The following is a 9,073-nucleotide window of genomic DNA, read 5'->3' on the forward strand; positions in this document are numbered from 1 at the left end:
TCTCCTCCTCCTCCTCCTTTTCCTTCGCCAACGATACCAAAATAAGTGACGTTCACACGACTGCCTAGGGTAAATGTGTAAATTCCTTTCTTCAGAAAATGACGCATCGCGAAGACACCTTCGGAAGTCTCTTCCCATTCGTGCACATCGTGTTTGTCGAATGCATCGGAATATCGTGCAACCGTCTGTAGTCTTTGCGTGGAAAGTATGTTGTTGTCGTCGTCGGCGGCGGCGGATGAGGAGCAGGTGTGCATGCGTAACGTTAATCCATGTCGTGAGACCACTAAAAATGCGACCTCCAACTTTGGAGTAAATGACAGTTCCTATGGACGATGTAACGTATGTCGAATTTCATGAAACCTCTGCGAAACGTGTAGGTGTCGGAACATTTGTTTGTGATCAGTACAACCGTCGGTTCGTGCACCCGTTGAACGTAGGTCCTAAGCAACCTTGGTAACGTCTCGTCGTGTACCTGGTGCGAGACGATCGTTTGTTTGCACAGCATCTGCAGGGAGGGCATCTCGTCGTACGCTTCGTAAGAGTAGGTGAAATAACACGCGGTATTTCTCGTTCTTACTGCGATGCGGCGCTTGTTTCCCGCAATTCCGTCTATGTGATATTCGAATGTGCTGTCCTGAATCGGATTTTTTATTCGGTCAAAGACTCCTCCTTCGCCGATGACGCCGTAATAGCGAACGTCCAAACTGTTGCCTATAATGAACCGATGGAATCCTTTCTTCATGAACCCACGCATCACGAATAGGCATGGGGAGATCTCGTCCCATTCGCGCAGATCACGTTTGTCGAATGTATTCCAGCCGAGAGCTTTTCTCTTATGCGTTTCCATGCTGCCAACTGATGTGAGTTTTTAAGAGTTTAAGTGTATTATATACTTGTTCTTCGCACACCATCACCACCACCATCACAAATCATTATCACTTTCTTTGTCATCACACTAAAACAGACACACACACAAAAAAGAACATATAGACTCCTCGTCTACATTTTGTTTTGCACTTTTAATTACTTTTTAGTTATCACAGTAGTATATCTTTGTAGCGATCCGGGCTCTCGTCTACATTTTGTTTTGCATTTTTAGTTATCACAGTGAATCTCGTAGCGATCAGGGCACACAACCACTACGGAAGGAGGAGAAAACGTATCCGGTTCCATGTGAAAAAACACCGGGAACCGTTTCGAGTCCTACTTTCCTGGCCAACCAGTCCTTCATTCCCTCGAGCAAAGTTTTTTCTACGGCAAATATGCTTCCATCTACACGTACAAGACAGCACATAAAGCGCATAGAACCATTTTCTCTACCACCGAACCTCAACTGCAAATTCAACGTTTCGTTCATTTGCCAAAAAACGGTTTCCGTGGTGTACGGCTCCAACAAAGCTTTCTGCTCGGGTTTTAAATCTTTTACGACTAAATTGATCATGATGACTCGGTCCGCGTCCCTGTCGATTGAATGGATGTTTTCTCCTTCTCGGCTCAACAGCACCAAGTGATCCACGAGTTCAACGTACGCTTTCGAGATTCCGTAACGCTCCAGCAGAATGGTTGCGTCTTCGACAGTGCCTTGCCTGCCTACCAACCTAACGCCGCCGACGACCGTCCACACGAAACACGTGTAGTGTTTCCCATCCCCATCTCCTTTAGCCCGGAAATGTACATTCATATATATGGTCTTGCGAAGACTGACGGCCACATTCATGATACGCCCTCCATTTGCATCCAGCAACATTTCCAACGGATCGTTATCCGCGGTGAAAATTTCACCATTCTCGCTATGACTTTTGCATTCGTCACGTTCTCCATCCTTAAGGCTGAATCAGTAGCTCATGTGTGTGTGTGTATATATATATACAATTTGCATCGATGACGTCATCGAAATTTTCGACGTCATCGGATGATACGTTGGAAGAAAAAAAAAAGAAACAACAAAGCAAAAACAAATCAAATATATATGTTTTTTTTTTTCATTAAACTTTATTTTCAGAAACAATAAAAAGTACACAATACTTGTTTGGTTTTTCTTTTTTTTTTTTTAGTTATCGGATTTGGAGTAAGTGTGGTCGGATTCAAACGACATTCTCGGTCTCTTCGATTCACCGTCGTCTTCCGTAACACACTCTCTCTTACGTGCGGCTGCAAGGCCACCGTCCACGAATGCCGGAGCGACGTATCCTGTACTTCGAAGGGTAACATCTGGAGCCGTTTTAAATCCAAACTCCTTCACCAACCATTCCATCATTCCTGCGACCAGATGCTTTTCCTCCGCAAACATGCTTCCGTTGACTCGCACGAAGCAGCACAGAAAGCGTACGTACTCGACGGTTGACGAGCCGATTTCTATACCGCCGAACTGCATCATCAGCTTCAACGTCTCGCTGAATCGCCAGAAAACGTGCTCGTTCGTGTACTGTTCCAGCAACACACGTTGCTCTGGATTCGTAACTTTCACGGCCAGCATCATCATCGTGATTCTGTCCGCGTCTCTGTCGATGGACGAGATGTTGTCTCCTTCCTGACTCAACTGGACTTGGGTTTCCACCAGTTCCACGTGAGCGTTGGACACTCCGAATCGATTCAGCTGACTGTGCGTGTCCTCGACCGTCCCTTGCTTGCCAACCAACCTCACGCCGTTGACGTTCGTCCACGTGAAGCACGGGTAGTGCCTGGCGTATTCGGTTTTTCAAGGCGGATGCGTTATCTGCAGGAAAATCTTCTTAGCGTCGCAGATGATCGCCTTCAGAACACGACCTTGATTTGCGGCAAGCAGCGTCTCCAACGGATTATTGTCCTCCGTGTAAATCCTCACCATTCTGGCTATAACTTTTCTACGTGTATCACACTCCATCTTTTCGTTGAATGCTAAAGTCGAGCTAAAATGTTCGTAGATATGTGTGTGTGTATATATATATATATGGGTTTTTTTTTAAATCGATGACGTCACCAACTTCCAATGACGACAACGTTCGGTCTATCAGACTGTTGAACGAAATAAAAAAAAAACTTCGGTTTTCGATGACGTCATCAAAGTTCGTACAAGTCCGAATACCGAGGCAAAGTAGATCGTGGTGGTGGTGGTGGTGGTGGTGGTGAAGGTGACTGTCTCTTATACACATGGTGGTGAAGGTGAAGATGGTGGTATATGAACCGCCGTCACGATCGGTCTCGATGCTCGCATTCTATGACAATAGATACAGCAGCCGAAACACGACAGGATTATCAACACCAAGACGATTAAGGAATACCAGTAATCGTAGCAATACATTGCGTGACTCTTCCTTCATATTCTGCGCATGCTTATGTAAAGGGTAATGATATTCCGCTATCTCCACCAGATGGATCCGGTCAGGACCCAACACTTCGGGATCGGGTATGAAACTGGCAAATACGATGACGTGTGGTATTTTATAATGTATTATCTCTGTCTCTTATACACATCTAGATGTGTATAAGAGACAGGTCCACTATCAGGTCGGCGTGCACGTCCAGCAACGAATCCATCCTGTCGGCGGTCGCAACGTGATGTTTCATCGACAGAATCTGCGGAAGAAGAAGAAGAAAAAGTAACGCATACGCACAGAAAACGGCAAGATGTTAAGCAGAGCATTTCATCCGATCGGATACGATCTGGAGTATCTGCGGGAGTGCAAACGGAGGTTTTTCCGATGGAAGTGGCGCATCGACAAAAGGTCGATCAGAGAGGAGATCGAAAAATCGGCGATCCCTCACGCGGAGCTGGTGGTGAGAACGTCCGGTCGAGAGTCCACGTTCGGAACCGATGCCACGGTGAACGATCTCGTGGGATTCAGACTGAAACGGTCGATAGCGGCTCACGCCGCTGCTGCGATGGACGCTGCAACGGTGAGGGAGATCGGATACGAACGCGAAGTGAAAGAGCTGGAGCTGATCATGCTGATGGCAATAGAAATGTTCAGGATCGCTTTCGATCCGGACGTCGGTTCCGAATACGAACGGCACGAGAGTCCGCAGAGGCGGTGGATAGTGCAGAGCTTTCGAAACACGGTGCTGCAGTTGCTGAACAACACGTACGACCAACATATGTGGCATTCTTTCGCGGCTTCCCCCCTGGCCGTGATGGTCGCCAAGATCCAGTGCAGCGTTCGCAACAGTGAAGAAGTGGGACCGACCAAGATCGCGTACGTCGCCGGTCCGCGCGGTCACGCCATCGACACGCTGAGGAGATTATGCGAAAAGAGACGCGCAGCACGGCGCATACCTCCGGTCAGACTCACCTGTCTTACATCGCCGTCGCCCATCAGTGCACCGGCCACGATTCCGACACCGCTTACGTCCGACGGAGTCGGATCGACGGCAACCAGCAACCCGGAAGCGAAGCCGTGACGTTGATCCGAACGGCGTTCGTCCGAGAACAGCCTGTTAAGAAGACGCCCGGAAAAGAGTCGCTTCGCCAGAGAGGAATGCGAGCCGACTGGAATGCCCATGCACTCCAGTTCGTAGCTGCCGTGCGCTATCAGGTTCATCATCTGCTGGACGACGTTACCGTCGCTTCCGTCTATGTGTTCGGGCACCAGATGCCTCCGAGGGGCGCATACGGTTCTGACGCCTTTTTCGAAACAGGCGTCGCACAGATACGACTGCGTTATGTACTTGACCAGCGGACGGCCCTCGTGTTTTAACGACACGAACTCCTGGGACCAATGATCGCTAGAGGTCATCGACGAAGTCAACAGCACGGACATGTTCTTGGGCTGGAAGATGGGCAGAGTGGATATCATCCACGGGTATTCGTCCATCCATCCGAGGTCGCAACCGGTTCCTCTTGAGGCCTGGTGAGTAAAAGAAAGAGAGAGATGTTAGCACTTAACAGATATCTGAAATCGAAACGCTACACCATCTACCACGTTGACGAAATGCACACGTGCGTACCGGGTCGATGTCGTTTCGCGGAACCGCTGCACGACGGATTGCAATACGTGTGCGAGACGTCGCTCAAGATACGGTTCAGGACCTGCATCGGCACGGTTCTCGAACGTCTTTACGACCCGGACAGACGCCGAAGATACAACTTCGAATTCTTTCGCAAGAGAGCGTTCGAAATCGTGCTGAACAGGATGGAGAATGAACCGGCCGTCGGACTGGTGTCGGTATTCAGGGAGACTTTACTGAGCAGCGTGTCGGCGGACTGACTGTCGGACGTGGGAGTGGATTCGGCGTCGACGCTCGAGGACGTCCGGAATTTCGTGTACGAACTAGCCCTGGTGCTCGTTTCCTATTCCAACTTGCTTCAGACCAAAAAGGATTTTCTACTGGATAACGCCCACGAAACCGCGGTGTACCTACTGAAGAGAACTTTGTACGGCGTACGAGGCGAGAACGTGGAGGTACTTACGCCGAGGTTCGTTCGGTTAAGGCCTCTGCCGGGCGATCGATTGATGTGGACCGTGTTTCAGGTTCGAACCGAGCGTCTGACGTATTGCTCGAGTCTGATACAGGGCATGATGGCCGAGAAGATTTGTCGATATCACATGTTGAAATTAAACGCTCTTCCCTCTTAGTATTTCGGTTTTTTTTCGTCTTCTTTTTTCTTTTCGTCGTCTTGTTCTCCACGGCGTGCGCGGTGGTGGTGGTGGCGGCGGCAGTTTGATCGATTTTCCTCTTGGCAATCGAGACGGTAGCAAAATTTGCTCCCGAATGCCAAGACGAAGAACGCATTAGATCTTCGGCAGCCAAACGCCACGACATGTTGAAATGTTGTTTTCTTACCGACTGTGTTTTATTTGTTCAGTCATTAATGTTATATTAGCCGAAAAAAAAAGAGAGCGAGAGAGAGAGAAAGAAAATGTACAATGCGTCGACTTTGGCCACCGCAGCCGCCCCAACCGCCGCCACCACCACAACCACCACCGTGCCGCGCGTTCAGAAAAGAAAAACATCGGAACCGGAAGAATGGGATGATGATACGTTCGAAGTTGACGAATCGAAAAAGACAAAGATCGAAGATACGCGGTATCGAAAACGTGTACACCAAGAGCTCGCATCGGCGACGCTGGATACGGCATCGCTGATGCGACTGATGTCGACAGCGTACAGGAGCGGATACAATCCGAGCGGATCCATGATGGGACTCGATCCGCAGCTCGTACGAGTGCACGGATTCGATCCCGTGTTCGTGGGCGCGTTCCTTAGCGCCACCGTCGACCGAGGATGCACGCAAGAGACGAAGACCATGTTCGAAAATCTGAAGGAGTTGATCGACTTGCTGCAGAAAATGATAGGCGAAGCCGAAATGTCCGAAACCGTCCGGGAGATGTGCGATTCGTTATTCCACGGAGGTTGCTTTATGAATACGGACCAGTCGAGAAGATATTTTACGTTGAAAAACGGTAAACTGGTGCAGATAAAGACGATCATCGCGATCAACTTCCACGGGATGAACGCGGTGCCCGGGATCCACTCGTGCGCATTGAAATCGGGCAAATCGGCTTCCCCGATGCAGCTGGGCATGTACCGACCGGGCGTGCGATTGACAATGAAGGAGTTTTCGCAAAATTTCTTCGTCAGTTCGAAGGAAAACGAGGGAGTTCGTCATCTGCGGTTCGCAAAGGACAGCGGTCTGAACCAACAAGACTTCGAACGGCTCCGGAGGGCATGCACCAACATGTTAAACGTGGAGGTGGGCACGACCTACCGACTGATGAGGTACGTGAGCGAACTCAGAAGTCGCGGGTACGACAAGTTGCACTTGATTCTCACGTGTTTGGTTTTCGGACGAATTGCCAAGCATATCGGAGATAACGAACTCGTGCATCGACCGGACATGTGGAACCTCGTGTTCGGTTCGAGCAAAGAGATCGCCGCCTCCGGTTGGTCGTACGAGAAGATCGACAACGAGATATCGGTCGAGATGGAGCACTGGGAGAATAACGATCTGGTGTTCGCTCACGCCATGTTTCTGAATCTCGACAAAATGGAAGAACGGCCGACCGTTGCATGGGTACAGAGAATGGCAACACTCGTCGAAGCGGAATTTGGAGTTCACGAAAAAAACGCTCTCGATTTGAATTTCGACAATTTGCTAGGATCGGTGTCTTCCTATATCGAACAGAAACCATTTCTGAACTCGAAACGAATCGACAATGCGTTGATCGATGGAGTAACGGTCGAATTGGGAGAGTTCAAAACAAGACAAACGCCGTTCGGCACGCCGACTAGCAACGAGTTACCGTGGACCGATTGCTGCCACTTCGAGGCCAACGTAGCCGCTATCGCATTCGGCGCTCTCTGCAATTTAAAGTACAGTCAAACCACCGTCGACACCATAAACCTCGACACCATTACCAAAAGCATGGAAACTACGAACGTAGCCGGTACGAGGTGTCCAATGCCAGCTACGCTCAATTGAGAAATCTCGAGGCTTCCCAGAGACCGGAAGTGATCGAGATCGATGACGACAACGAGGAGGAGGAGGAGGAGGGAGCCCGAACACCAGTTAGAGTGGCGGCGAGAAACGACACGGTGTCGCTTTTAGATTCCGAGGCAATCGACAACATGATGGTTGAAGCAAGGGGGGATGTGGAGGAGGAGGAAGGGGGAAGGGGAAGACTACGAAGACGATGATGACAGAACGGTAGTGGACGAGACGGAGGATGTACATGTGACGACAGTAATCGATAGCTTTCTAAATACGCCAGAGTTCCAAGCGCCAGAAGAACCGAAAAGTCCAGCATACGACTTGTTCGATGACAGCGAAGAATCTCGGTGGGTGTTTAATGTACCAACTCCCGGAGGAGGAGGAGGAGGAGAAGAAGAACAACAAAAACAACCGGAGGAGAACGCGGAAGAGCGCGAAATTGAAACCGAATCTCTGGTGAAACAAGTGGAGAGCATGCAAAGGGAAAAGGTTAAGGCCGAAGAGCGGGAACGGAAAGCAATCGAGACTTTGGAAAAAGAAAGAGAAGAGATGGCCGAAATGAAACGGAATTTGGAAACAAGAAATTCAGAGTCGGCTCGGGAAAACGAACGGAAGGATCTGATCTTGGCCGATGCCAAAAATAATTTGAAACGGACGCAGGAGGAATTGGCAGAGGCAAAGTCCGCCGCCGAGCGAACCAAGACGGAATTTCACGAGTCACGAATGTCGGAATTGGAAGACAGAATGAAGGAACAGTCGGATGCGCAGGCTACGATCAAGCAGCTGGAAGCTGAACTGAGTGCTAAGAAGGAAAGCTTGCGCCAAAACGATGTGAAGGTGAGCGTGATGTCAGAGGAACTGAAAAAGGTCCGAGAGAACATAAAAGAATTGAGCGAGAGAGCATACGAAAGCGCAACCGAAACCGAAGATAGCATTTCGGACGATAACGTTCGAGTCGGATTCGACGCTCTAACCGCCAGAATCGTGGACGGCCAGCGGCAATTCGAATCGGCCCAGCAAGTCATCGACGATCTTCAGACAAATTTGAACGCGCGAGATAAGGAACTGTTGATCGCGAGAACGGAATTGATAAAACGTTTCACCGAGACGAAAGGCCTATAACGTCTGTTGGAAATGTCGCAGAAGCGAACCGATTGAGAGAATCGGCGAAGACGACGGAATCCCAACTGCAACGTTTGCAACAACAGCTGGATTCCAAGAGCCAAGAGGTTGAAATGGAGAAACGCGAGAGAAAAGAAACGGAGGCGAGACTGGCCGCCGAAATTGGCCGAACGCACGAGAGATCGAACGAGGCGGTTCTTCTGGAGAAGTCTCAAGACGAGCTGAGAGGCGTCGAGAAGAAACTGAGAGCGGCGAACGAGAGAGAGATTAAGACGAAAGCAAAACTCGATTCCAAAATCAAGGAAATGGACGAATGGACAAACAGACTCGAGGAGGTGAAGAGGCAGCGCGACGAACTAGCGACTAAAAACGAGAGGATAGTCGGAGAACGTGACGATGCGCTAGGTCGCACCGAAGAAGAGTTGGCGTCGCAGAAACTAGAGTGGAAAAAATTCGCGTCCGAGGTTCTGTCCCTGAGGAAAGAATTGGAAACGACGAAAAGCAAGCACAACGAAGATGTGACGAAACTCAGACAATCGAACG

The sequence above is a fragment of the Anneissia japonica genome, unplaced genomic scaffold (genome assembly GCF_011630105.1).
Source record: "Anneissia japonica isolate Jap-2015-1 unplaced genomic scaffold, ASM1163010v1 scaffold921_len549748_cov171, whole genome shotgun sequence".
Lineage (NCBI taxonomy): Eukaryota > Metazoa > Echinodermata > Crinoidea > Comatulida > Comatulidae > Anneissia > Anneissia japonica.